Source organism: Desmodus rotundus, chromosome 7 (genome assembly GCF_022682495.2).
Source record: "Desmodus rotundus isolate HL8 chromosome 7, HLdesRot8A.1, whole genome shotgun sequence".
In the NCBI taxonomy this organism is placed as follows: Eukaryota; Metazoa; Chordata; class Mammalia; order Chiroptera; family Phyllostomidae; genus Desmodus; species Desmodus rotundus.
Genome location: NC_071393.1, coordinates 93,373,800 through 93,387,018, shown reverse-complemented (window position 1 = coordinate 93,387,018; position 13,219 = coordinate 93,373,800). Strand labels below are relative to the sequence as shown.

At 39.8% G+C, this 13,219-nt stretch overlaps 1 protein-coding gene across 10 annotated transcripts in view; it reads left to right on the top strand.

Annotated features, from left to right (window-relative positions):
- The first annotated feature begins 5,248 nt into the window (after nucleotides 1-5,248).
- The window catches only part of HERC1 (HECT and RLD domain containing E3 ubiquitin protein ligase family member 1), a 183,532-nt gene continuing 175,561 nt past the window's right edge, over nucleotides 5,249-13,219 (top strand). For all 10 annotated transcript variants that reach the window (XM_024567643.4, XM_045201606.3, XM_045201604.3 and 7 more), the window contains exon 1: nucleotides 5,249-5,400. The gene's annotated coding sequence lies outside the window, so the exon portion shown is untranslated. The remainder of the gene's footprint in view (nucleotides 5,401-13,219) is intronic.

Below are 13,219 nucleotides of genomic sequence, written 5' to 3'. Positions count from 1 at the left end.
GCCTTGCTGATCAGCACTTTCCTCCTCCCAGGACTGTTCACACTTGAATTAAGAGTGCTATTAGTACCTCTCTAGGGGTGGAAATAGTAAGATGTAAAACTTGGGGTGCCATGTTTCCAGACATATGAACAAAGCCAGTCTTGAGAGAAACTGAAGCCAATACAACAAGGGAAGCAAAGAAGCAAAAGTTCTGGTGGTGCTCAAGTTTCTGGTTTCTGATGTTCCTGAAGCCTCAATTTATCGCCCTCCTCACCCCATTCGTTTGACTGTTCAAGCTTCTTTTGGCTTTCTTGGGCTAATTCTTATCCTTCGTTTTTACCCAAGCAAATTCAGGTTGGATTTCTGTTACCGGTAACCAAGAATCCTGGATAACCTAAGGTCCACATAGCCACAAGTAATCTGGACGACCTGCTGATCCTGAGCATACTTTGCTTATGCTATTCTTTGTGCCTAAAATGTTCCCTGTTCCCACATGTCCAAACCTAACCACTCAGTCTTAAAGACCCATTTCTCACCAACTATTTCTGATCCAACATGCTAGAATTTCTCTCTTCTAAGCTCTTGCTGTACTCAGAAGTTTCTAACTTGTGTTATCATTATTTATATACGTACCCTCTCTGCTATTTTTTTTTTCTAGAACAAACATTTGCCTTGTTCATCATGTTCCCACTGTGCTGTCAGTGTCTGGCATGGATAGCACTATATAAGTGTGAGTTCCCTTCTTCTTCCCTTTCTTCTGATTGCAGACACACTTTTTTTCCCTGTAGCTTCATTTTCTTTCCCCAGCATCAACATTCCATTCCCTGTGGTTGAGTGAGAAAATGCTCATCTGTGTCTGCCCCAGGCAGTTGTGTTTTGATGAAAGAACACTAACAGACTGTTGTAAAAAAATTTATTTAAAAATGGTTATTTCATTGAAGGCTCAAGTGACTAGTGAGGGAAGTTGTTAATACTGTTTAGATGGTGGGTTGCCTTGGTATACATGATATTTCACATAGAATATGGATTTCAAGTAGGAACCCTATAAAATTTGTATTAGCAAGAAAGGACTCCATTTCCAAAAGTATTACCTGCTCATCTTGTGTTCCCATTTTTAGTATACCTGCTTCCCTTCAAACCTTTGGCAGGTCAATTATCCATAAGAAAAGAGACAATGAATGTGTTCTCATATGTAGATACACATAACAAAAATTTTAGGTAACTTGTGGCTTGGAGGTTGGTGTTTTGAGAATATATTATTATCAGAATATGTAACTTTTTATATTTAGCTCTCTTCTCAATTTTTTTTTTTAATCCTCCCCTGAGGATATGTTCATTGACTTTTTGGAGCAGAGTGGGGGGGGGGTGGAGAGAGAGAGATATTGACTGAGAGATTGATTGGTTGCCTTCCGTGCATGCCCTGACTGGCGAACAAACCAACAACCTTTTGGTATGCAGGATGACGCTCCAACTGAGTCACCTGGCCAGGGCTCCCCTCTTAAATTTTACCACCTGGATGACGTTCTCTATGTCCAGCGATCTCTTTTCTGAGTTCTAGAAACGTGTATTTTTCTACATCTTTTTTTAGCTTGTATCATACTGGTTTTTATTGATGCAAGTCACTGTGTTCCAGAATAATGTTAATTGATCCTTGGGTTTGGTTAATTTCAAATTTTACCCCTACCTAAAGAAAACTGTAATGGTTATACTGTTTCAAGATGATGCATTCCAGAGGACCTGCTAAAATACCTATCAAACATCTAGAAAATCAAGTTACAATAAATATCTTGCCCTTCCTTTTTAATCCTGCTTCTCTGGAGGAGCAGCAGTGTAGAGAAAACAAGTTCCAGAAGTTGGGCACCTAAGTTTACAATTTTGCTCATTCAGCCAATGAAAAATATAGGGGATAGAATTCACATTGTTGGTTACTTAGCTATCTTTTCATGGTTATTTATCTCCATCTTTAGTTTTCAGGACCCTGAAAAGAGGGCATGAACCTACTTTGAACAGCCTATAGTCCTGGAACAATGTTTTTATACATAGTAGGTGCCAATAAATATGAGAAATGATTGAATGATATAGATACACTCTCTTGGAGTTTCTTTGTAGAAAACATGATTAAGAATAAAGTGCTAATAGTTATCGCAAAATCTTTTTGAAAAGAAGTAGAGTGTAAGTAAACACATAAATAAAAATAAAATAGTGTTATCACATTTTGGCCTCTGGTCTGCAATATTCCCTGGATCAGAAAGACTGGCTGAGGGGAACTATCAGGGACGTCTGTGAGGTGGAATGCATTCTCTTTTTCTGGTGTTTAAACACACGCTGTAAGAACAAAATGTTTCTAATTAAGATACTTCTGATTTTCCCCTCCATTAATTCCATCCTTCTTCAAAGCTAATGGGGATATATAATGACTTCACATCAAAGACTCTTTTCTAATGGTTTAGGAGCTGTGAGTTTTATTAGAACAAAGCAGAATTCATAACCCACAACAGAACAATTTGTTGAAGTTATTTTAGAGTTGATTTACAAATCACTCATCATGAAATGAGCTAGATCCTCATTATATGTGCCCTTCTAAACCTCTATCTCCAAGAAGCCTTTCAGCTCTTTGCCCTTCCTCTCATTCCACCCTTCCCCCCATACTCTGGCCCTTGCACTCTCCTCACATGGTATTATAATTATTTTCTCCCTTATCTCCTCCCATTAGACCCTAAGTTCCTTGAGGGTAGGTATTAAAGCTTGCTCAACTCAGTATATTCAGGGCCTTTCACAGGGACCCAGTTTATGATAGGCATTCAACAAAGATCTGTTAAATGAAGGAATTAATGGTAATGCCTCACATTGATACAGAGCTTTAGGCTTACAAAGTAGTTTTCTATTTATGACTCCCATAAAACTCCGAGGCAGGCAGAAAACCCATTATCATCCCTATTTACAGCTGTGAGAAGAGATTCGGAAAGGCTGTGTGCCCTGAGGGCAAATAGGCTGCCGGGGATTCCTGCTCTGCAGCTCTTTTCTGAACATAGGAGCTGTTTGTTTCTTGAGCCAAGTAAGTGCCAAAGGCAAAACAAACTTATTCCTGGAACCCTTTTAACCTTTTCCTTTGCTCTGCCTTCACACCTCTGTTGGAGTCTTTCACTTCTGACTTAACCCTACTTTTATTTCCTATATACAGATAAAAAGGTGAAAAATATATCTTTTTCTGTTGATTCTCCAGTTCCTCTATGTGGAACCTCCTGGTTGGGGTGTGGGATTGTGGAATACATGGCTGAGATGGGGGTGACGTGTGTGTGTGGAAAAAGATGGGGCTGACTGAGGTGGCCAGAACGTGCTGCTCAGAGAACTATCAGGGTGAAGGCCTGCGATGCTGAGACCTTGGCCTTGAGTTCCCTCTATCATCCTTCCCATCTCCAACATTTTTCTCGCGGGGAAATCTGGATAAAATGAACTGGCAGAGTTGGGAGAATGATGCTGGTGATAAGACTCCAGCATGTGCAGATTTAAGAATTCGAGTGTTTAGGGAAGAGGTGGGGTGGCGAAGGTGAGGTTGGACAGTAGTCAGGGCTTACTTGCTGACATGAACTATTTGGTAATTGTATGAAATTAGACTCCACCATATTCAATTCTTTCCACACAGCCCTGAGGGTGGAAGCTTAGGAGAGTGCAAAAGAGAGAATCTCTCAAATGGTCTTTAAAATAAGCAGAGTCCTTCTCTTAAAAAAGGCAAAAGTAGTATATTTTTACAAATCCAAGAAAAATGGAATGTCGTGAATGGCAGAGATGCCTACATCATTACCAAGTTAAAATGAAAATGACAAGACAGTTTCTTGCCTTGTCTCAGCTGTATACACAATATCCAGATCATAAAGCACTAGCAATGACATCACTCCACATATACACCCCTTCACATCTAGTTTACCAGAGAGGTACACATTGGATACGCAGAAACTTAGAAGTTACACACATAATAAGGCCTACCACTTAATGAGTAATTAACGTGTATCAGAAGCTTTACATATTTTTTCCTCCTCACAGGAACCCTGTGATAATAAGAACTAACATTATAAGTTGACAGATAAGTAACCGAGGGTCAGAGAGGTCAAGCAACTTGCTCAAGATAAATGGGATTTCAGGATTCTTATCTATCAATGTCCGACAGTGAAACAAATTATTTCATAATCAAATAACTTTCGAGCTGAACTGCCTCACACACATCCATTTTAACCAGTCTGTCTTCTGCCTCTACCATAATTTTTTGGATTAGTGACACAGACATAGCTTGTATGTTCTGTATTGCTTTTATGTCCCCAATTAGATTGTGAACTTCTTGTGGGTGGAGACCAACTCCATATCCTCAGCCAGTTGCATATAACTGGTGCTCAGTAGAATATTTTCAACGAAGGACCCCAGGAAGGTGGCTAGAAATGCAGAAGCCTAGGAGTAAGAACAGGTACAGAATAAAGATAGGGACAGGAGTAACATTCAAAAATTTAATGAGTACCGGGACCGGTGTTAGGTGCTGGGGATACGGTGATGACCAAGCCAGTTAGGGTCCCTCACAGGACATCATTGTAAAGTTCGGGTTTATGATCAAGGATGTAGTCACTCAAAGAAAATTTACTCCCTGTTCCCCAGCACTAAAGAAAACAGAGGATTGCAAGCCCCAGAATTCGCAGGATTCTGGCGGTTCCTGAATAATAAGATACTAGTAGGTTAGGTGAAACGCCTTCATGTGATTGAACAGCACCAGCCAAAAGTCTAGGGCCGGGTGCAGATGGTAGATAAAAGAGCGCAGAGCTGGCGGCCGCGTCGAGATAAAGGGGTGTGGCCGAGAGCGCCCCGCGGTCAGCCTCTCAAAGCGTCTTTTCGTCCCCAGCACGAGGGGCCCGGTCGGTGGTCTTTCTCGCCCACCAGGAGGAAAACCTGGGGCGCTGGCTAGCCCCCCAACTCCTCATCGCCCTTCGTGAAACGTCCCTATTGTGCCTCGTAGATGGAGTCCGGTCCACCTCTCCAGGGCTGAGAGAGGCGACTGCGGCGCTAAGGTCTTCAAAGAACCTAAGTCTCTCACGTCCCTCACACCCTTTCCTCCCTGGAATTAAATCCTCTTCCCTTTTCCCCTCCTCCCTCAACCTCTCCCGGGGCTCCTCCCACAGCCCCTGTAGCCTCCCGCGCTCCCCGGAGTGGGGGGGGGGGGGGGCGGGGGCGGGGTGAGGGTTCCGGACTGCGCGAGAGTTCCGCCAAAATCCCGCGAGACTCGCCTGCCGCCGCTGCTGCCACCGCCTCTTACGTCTTTCCCTTTGACAAGTCGCCGCTGCTGCAGCAAAAATAAAGGACGCGGCCACCGCAGCCTCTACCGAGCGGGGCTCGGGTCACAGGAGCCGCGCCCCACCCCCGCTAGCTCCGGAGCTACGTCTGGTAACGCCTCCTCTTCTGTCTTTCTGGCCACCTGTGCTTGGCGCCCTGCCGGCAGGACAAGGCCGGCCGGGGCCGGTTTGGGGCCGAGGGCGAGCAGGGCTGGCGGGGTCTTGGGTGGGCGGCAGGCGGAGGCCTGAGGGAGCCCTCCCGTACGGTGAGGCCCCTGGCCTCAGGGGCCTGTGGCCGCTGGGCGCATCAGAGGCACGTTAGAAGCCCGGCCGCACGCCCGAGAAGGCGGAGGGACCCGCCCCTCCGGCAGCTTGCAGTACGTGTCCCTCAACCCTCCGGGGTCGCATCTCTGACCTTTTCCCTCACTCTTTTAATCCACTAACGAGCCTCCCTCCGCTGGCCAGGGCTGGAGCAGAGGGACAGCGGTCTGTCCCTTTTTTTCCAGACCCGAGGAGAGCTGCGACCTCGTTGTTCCTCTCGCCGGCCACCTTTTGAGGGGTGGAGGTTGAGTTTGGGACGAGGTGGCTTTTCTTCTCTCCTCTGCATTCGGGTGGAGGAAGCTCATCATCTGGTAAACCTTTTTCCGTATCTGCCGCCTCGGTAAAGTAACAATGTACAGCCTCTGCTACCAGGAGGGGAGACGAGATGCATTGTTTAGCCTTTGTAGTGAGGTGAGGATGATGATGACAGGAACCATCCCAGAGAACACGGTGATGGGTGACGGGTTCATGGGAGACAGGAGGGAGACGGGAGGTGGTACCACATCTCCCAGGGAGGTTATGTAAAAGACACGTTTTCCATCCTAGAGAGCTGTGAAGCACAGGGTCATAATCTGCCTTAATTTTAAAATAATGTCTGTAATTCTGTGGCAAATACAAATAATCAGAATAGTAGGAATACCAACTCTGAGCAAACTAACGCATCATTATAATTACATTTCCAGAGATAGTATTTTGGCGGATTTTGCTAACAGGCGATTTTTTCAAGTAGTACTTGGTTCATCCTTGATTGGGACTTCTCCAGTATATATGTTCTAAAAATGATTTGTTTTTATTGGAGTCGGTCACGTCTTTGGCCTGCTTGATTAAAACTGGCTTGCTCATTATATCACTGGCTGTACTCAGTCATCACTATTTCTTTCACTGGGTTCCCTTCCAAAATGATTGTTAGCTAAATGGTTTGAAAATCAAACATTAAAAAATTATCTGCTTGGATCTAGAACAAGTGTGTTTTTACAGTTCTGCCCGCGGCAGATTCTGAAAAGGAAGAGTGTTTGTGGAAAGCAGATAAACTTTGATTATTTATAGTGCAAAGAAACCTGTTTACCTCAGGTTTTATAAAATTGATTTGTTGGTTATTTTTAGACCAAAATCATTATGTGACATTGTTTTCTAGTGCTTTTGTGATGATGGATATGTCCCTTTGATTATATAGGTTTCTAATCATGGGTGTTTATACAAGCAAAATTCAGTGTCCTAGGTGCCTGTATGCACACATGTGCACACATATATGAGTTACATGTTTGATTTTATATATATCATATGTATGTTTATATCGTGTGTATGTACACACACACACACACACAGTCTTGGAAGTGAGTTAGAATGTATCATTTTATATTTGAGAAAAGAAAGAGATAGGGCAAAGAATAGTGTTGTAGTATTTCCCCTAAATCATGTTAGGATTATATGGCAGAATCTCGGGAAGTTGGAAATCCCTAGGCTTTTAAAAATAAGATAGGTTGTCATCTGTCTGGGCTTGTCATTGGAATGGATTAAGTGGCTATTAAGGCCTCTAGGAATTCTAAACTTTCCCTAAGGTTCTTACCACTTTGTTTCTTAAATTTCTAGTCATGCTCTTTACATGTGACATTTACCCATTCATTTGCGGGTCATGTATGTATTTCATTCCCAGTATAGGCATCCAGGTGGTGCATGGAAGGGAAAGTATATGTAAATGTATCACTTAATCTGCTTATTAACATAAATGTCTCCTAAAAATCTTATTTGATTAAAGAAATTTAGAAGACTGTGATGTTTATTGGGTTGGATGGGTCAGTAAAAGATGCAAATAATAAATAGCAATACAGTTCAAATGTCCCAAGCATTTTCCCCTGAGAATGACTAAATGACTTTTTCTTAATATTTGAAATTTAAAAAATGGACTGGATACACTGAACAGCTGATTTTTTTTAAAATTCAGATTTTTAGAAGTTAAAATTACAATGACTGTGGTTTGGGGTATGGAGAGACGATTGTGTTAAGATAAAAGCAAATTGACCTGTGAAACAAAACTTGAATTTTATAGTTGGATGACTATGTAATAAGTAACAAACCTACTATGATCTGTTGAAGATAATTTTTAATGTAAATAAAAGTGATTTAACAGACAAATGAAATCCATTGTTAATGTTCACATATAGCAGATTATCATGATGTTGAAAACAAAAAATTAGTCATGTCATTTAAAAAGGAGTTTGCAAAGCTAGTAAAGCCACAACAGCTAGCAAATATTTTTGACTGAAAAATTTATACGGGAACATAAAGTAGGTAATTTACTTTTTAGATGACAGATCTTGTTTTTATGTTAGTTAGTTTGCTGTTACTTAATGGGTTCTTTAAGTTAATGGCAATTTTGAAGTCCAGATGAGACTCCTGAGCTAGGAAATATGGAAGTTGAATAAGATGATTGATTGAGGGATTTTCAGCTGTTTATTTTGAAATAGAGACTTAGAAACGTTACAAAGATAGCACACAGTTCCTGTATACCTTTCACACAGCATCTCCTAATGTTGATGACTTACATAACTGTAGCACAATGACAAAATCAGGATATTAGCTTTGGTATAATACTATTAACTACAGACTTTATTTGAATTTTACCAGTTTTCCCCCATGCCTTTTTTTTTCCTGACCTAAGAGCCCATATTGCATTTAGTTGTTGTATCTTCTTAGTCTCCTCCAATCTGTCAGTTCTTTGTTTTTTCCTTTTTTTCATGACCTTGACATGACCTGTACTGGTCAGTTATTTTGTAAAATTTTTCTCATTTTGGGCTTGAGAGTTATGTATGTTTGCAAGAAAACCACAGAAGTGATGTGTCCTCAGTGTATCATATTAGAAGGTACATGGTGTTGATATGTCTCACTACTGGTGTTATTTTAACCTTGATGCCTTTGTTAAGGTGGCCGCTGCTGTATTTCTCCACTGTCAAGTTGCTATTCTTTATACTTTGAGATACATTGTTTCTCAAACTTGCTTCCACTCATTTTAGCATCCATTGGTGGATCTTGTCTGCAACAGTTATTACTGTGGCATTTGCCTAACAGTGATTTTGTATTTCTCTCATCCCTTTTGCATTTATTATTGGAATTCTTCTGTAAGAAAGAGATGTCCCTTATATATTTATTCATTTATTTATTTATATAAGTATGATATCATGGGTATCTATTCTACAGGTTATAATTCAATAGTAGTAGTATTTTGTTCAAACTGCTATCAGTTTGGCCACTAGGAGCTCTACCAGGTTGGCCTCTACCCTTTTTTGAGTACTGCTTTATATTCTGGCACCACAGACTATTCCGTGCTTATTTTATATCTTTCCTTGAGTCAACCACTTCTCTAAGGGGCTCTGGTTCCTTTTATTGGAGAATAGAATTTAAATCGAGATCTGGATGCTAGGTGTGCTCATTGGGGTGTCATTACTCCTAGGCCTTTAGAGGACAGAGCCAGGAAATAATGTGTTTATATACCAACCCGTCCCTGCATGCAAGTGAGCGCGTGGCATGTGCACACACACATTTATTTCTATACATGATAAAAAACTGTGAGTGCATATTGCTATCTTCTATTCCAGTTCAACACCACAAGGTTCATTCCAGCTTTTCCCCTCTTCTTATTTGTAACTTTTTTCCTGAAGTGAGAAAACCGGCTCTCATCTATAGTATACTAACACTAACATACCTATTCACTTTTAGAATGCACATCAAGTATTTATGATTGCCAGTCCATACCGTTGTGAGAAACATATTTGCTACTTAAGTGCAGTTTTTGTGTACAGCTTTTTATGTGTGTGTCTTTAGCCTTATAGTATCTGACGCAAAATACCGTTTTCCAAAATTACTTAGGTTAGTTCTTTCTCCTACTCCTTTTAGCATGGTTATGTTCTTCATCTGTAATGCAATTAAGTTCTTTTCCTTGTTTTCCATTTTGGGTTCCCCCAATTCTGGTTGATTTTCATTTGTATAGTTACTTTGTTATATGAAACATTACTATTAACTAAACATTAGTACCTAAAAAGACATACTTAAAAGTATTATGTCTTGTTCCTGCTATCCTATTCCCATTTCTACCCCCAGCCCCCGTGCTCCCCATCTGTTTTCCATGCCCTGTAATTAACCAGTCTCTTCAGTTTCTGGTTTATTCTTCCATTATTTCTTCTATATAAATGAACAGATTGTGTGTGTTTTCTTATATTTCTTTTTTTCTCATACAATTTTTTTATTGAGATACAATTCATATACCATAAAACTCACATGTTTGACATGTATAGTTTAGTGGTTTTTAGTATTTAGTATTTTAGTTTTTAGTGGTTTTTGCACAAGGTTGTGCAGCCATCACCACTGTTTAATCCAAGAACATTTTTGTCACACCCAAAAGAAACCCTGTATCCATTAGCAGTCACTTCCCATCCCCCTTCCCAAGGCCCTGGTAACTACTAATTTACTTTCTGTTTTTATGAAATTGTCTATTCTGGACATTTCATGTAAGTGATATCATATATGTGGACTTTTGTGCATGGCTTCTTACACTTAGCATAATTTTTTGAGGTTCATCCATGTAGCATATATCAGTGCTTTATTCTTTTTTTATGGCTTAATGATACTCCATTGTATGAATATACTACATTTTGTTCATTCATGCATCAATTGATGGATGTGTGGTTTTCCACTTTTTTGGCTATTATGAATGATACTGCTATGAACATTCATGTATGAGGTTGTATGTAGACATATGTTTTCAATTTTCTTGTGTATACACCTGGAAGTGGAATTGCTGGGTCATATAGTAACTATGTTTAATTTTTTGAGGAACTGCCAAGGTGTTTTCCTATTCCCTCTTTCTTATACGAAGAGTGGCATGTTATATTCTTTTGAACTTTACTTTTATCACTTAACAAGTATATCTTGGAAATCACTCCAAATCAGTTCATTCTTTTAAAGAGATAAATTTTTTAATATTCTTCATTCTTTTTTATAGTTGTATACTACTCCGCTGTGTGGGTGTATCTTTATTTAACTATTCTTCTACTTATAAGCATTTAGATTGTTTTCCTGTGTTTTGCAATTATAAACAATGTTGCAATAAATGACCTGTGCATACATATTTTTGTATTATTAGAGGTGTACCTTCAAGATAGATTTCCTGTCAGTGGGATTGCTGGGTCAAAAGTTAAGTACATATGTAGTTTTTTAGGTATTGCCAAGTTTTTATCCCAAAGTGGTGTACTAATTTGCATTCCTACCAGTAATGTGTGAGAACACTTGTGTTTCCCACAGGCTCACTAACAAAAATATGTTATTATTGTTCTTTTTTGCCAGAGATGACTGGTTTTAAAAAGTGCTCTGTAGTCTTTGTTTTAAAAGATTTTATTTATTTATTTTTAGAGGCAGCGTATGGGAGGGAGAAAGGAAGGGAGAGAGACATCGATGTGTGAGAGAAACATTTATTGGTTGCCTCTTGCATGCCCCAGATGGGAGACCTGGCTGGCAATCCAGGCATGTGCCCTGACAGGGACTCAAGCTGGTGAACTTCTGGTTTGTGGGACAGTGCCCAACCCACTGAGTCACACTGGTCAGGACGTCTGTAGTCTTTTCAGTAACCCAAACCAGTGGTGGAAGGGCACTTAATGACGGTGGTTGGCAGGTTCTCACATCTTGAAAATGAAATAGATTGTCCCCTAATATTACATTGATACATTGGGTTATTATGTGCAGATGAAATCGATTGGAATGCAATTTCTGGTCTAGCAAGGATTATTCATTGGAAACCTTTTGCATTTAATGGAAGTGCTGCATTGATTCATAATATCCATTCTTATAAATAATACCTGTGGAATTTCACAAAGGATAACTGAAATTATAAGGAGAATATTTTTTCCTTTAGAGTACATAAGCTATAGTAGTCATTGGTTCACATTTTAGGCTAGTTATTTTTAATAGTACACGTAGTACATATTAACACCATGCTATGGCAATTAAAAAAAAAGATTTTATTATTTATTATTAGACAGAGGGGGAAGGGAGGGAGAAAGAGAGGAAGAGAAACATCAGTGTGTGGTTGGCTCACACTCGCCCCCAACCAGGGACCTGGTCCACAACCCAGGCATGTGCCCTGACTGGGAATCCAAACGTTGACCCTTTGGTTCGCAGGCTGGTGGTGTTCAATCCGCTGAGCCACGTGAGCTGAGGCTTTTTTTTTTTTTTTTTAAACCACTAATGGCCATATCTAGAACCTTTAACATTTCCTTAAGAAATACAGCCAATTTTAGAAAGATGAAATCTAAAGTTTAAAGTTCTGGATTAGGATAATCCTATCAGATTTTACTGGTGCCAGTAAACTAAGATAACATCTCGATCTTACAAGGTAACAAACTGTGTCCAGCAAGGCTGGAAATTTAAGTTCTTTCTCAGAAGGGGCACTGTTCAGGTGTTTGGAACACATTAACGAAAAACCAAAGATTCTTGCATTGGAAGAGCTGACATTCATAGTGGTTTTCCGATTAATTGATGTTCTCAGGAAAACAGATACTGACTCCTGATTGTGAATGGATTCGGTAGAGGTCTGGTGTAGTCTTAGTTAAAGTAAAATCACCCTTGGTGCTATAAAAATTCCTAAATAATACTTGGTTTTACAGGTTACAAAGAGAAGGCCATGCAACATCACAGGATGTTTACTTAATATTGCCCACCAGTCTTTCTCATTTTGAGTGATTTGTACTAGTAATAGTAGTAGTAGTAGTAGTAGTAGAAGAAATAGTAATGGAATAATAATAGAATAATGATAGTATAATACAGTTTTTTCCTCAATTGGGGTTCTATGAGAGTATTACTAAATCCTAATGTTTTATGATATTTGGATGTTTATTGTATGTAAAGAATTAACTTCTCTCCAATGCATCTAGAATGGGACTAGTTATGAACCATCCTTGGGAAAACTGAGAAAATATTCACTTCAAATTCACTTCAAACTCTGTGGTTTTAGTGATGAACCTCAGTTGAGAAAGGTCATGGTCATTGTAGTCAGATCTTTTTTCTCCCCCTACCTCAACTACTTATTAACAGTGATGTTGGACAAGTCTTAATCTTTTAGCTTCAGTTTTCTGATCTTTAGAATGGGAATAATAACGGTTGCTCCCTATAGGGCTGGTGTGAGGATTATACAAAGTCTTTCCAATCTACATTTATCCATTTCTGTGGCTTTAAAAACTATTTATAATTTGATTGACTCCTACATTTATATATTCATCCTTGACCCCTTCCCTGAGGTCCAGTGTCATAGTTCATCTGCCTATTTCACATCCCATTTGGCTCTCTAGTAGGCATCTCAAACTAAATTTGTACAACACAGAAGGTGTGATTCCTACCCTTGTCATTTCCTATGAAACTACTCCTAGTAAAAGGCAGGTCCATTTAACTGGTCACTCAGACCAAAAGCCTGGGTGTCATCTGTGATTCCTTTTCTTTATACCTTATAACCAGTCTATCAGCAAATCCTCTTGGCTCTGTCTCTTGAATATATTTCGAATCTGATCATATATCATCATCTCTACCTTATTATTCTGGTCTAAACAACCTCCTCATCTGCTTAGATA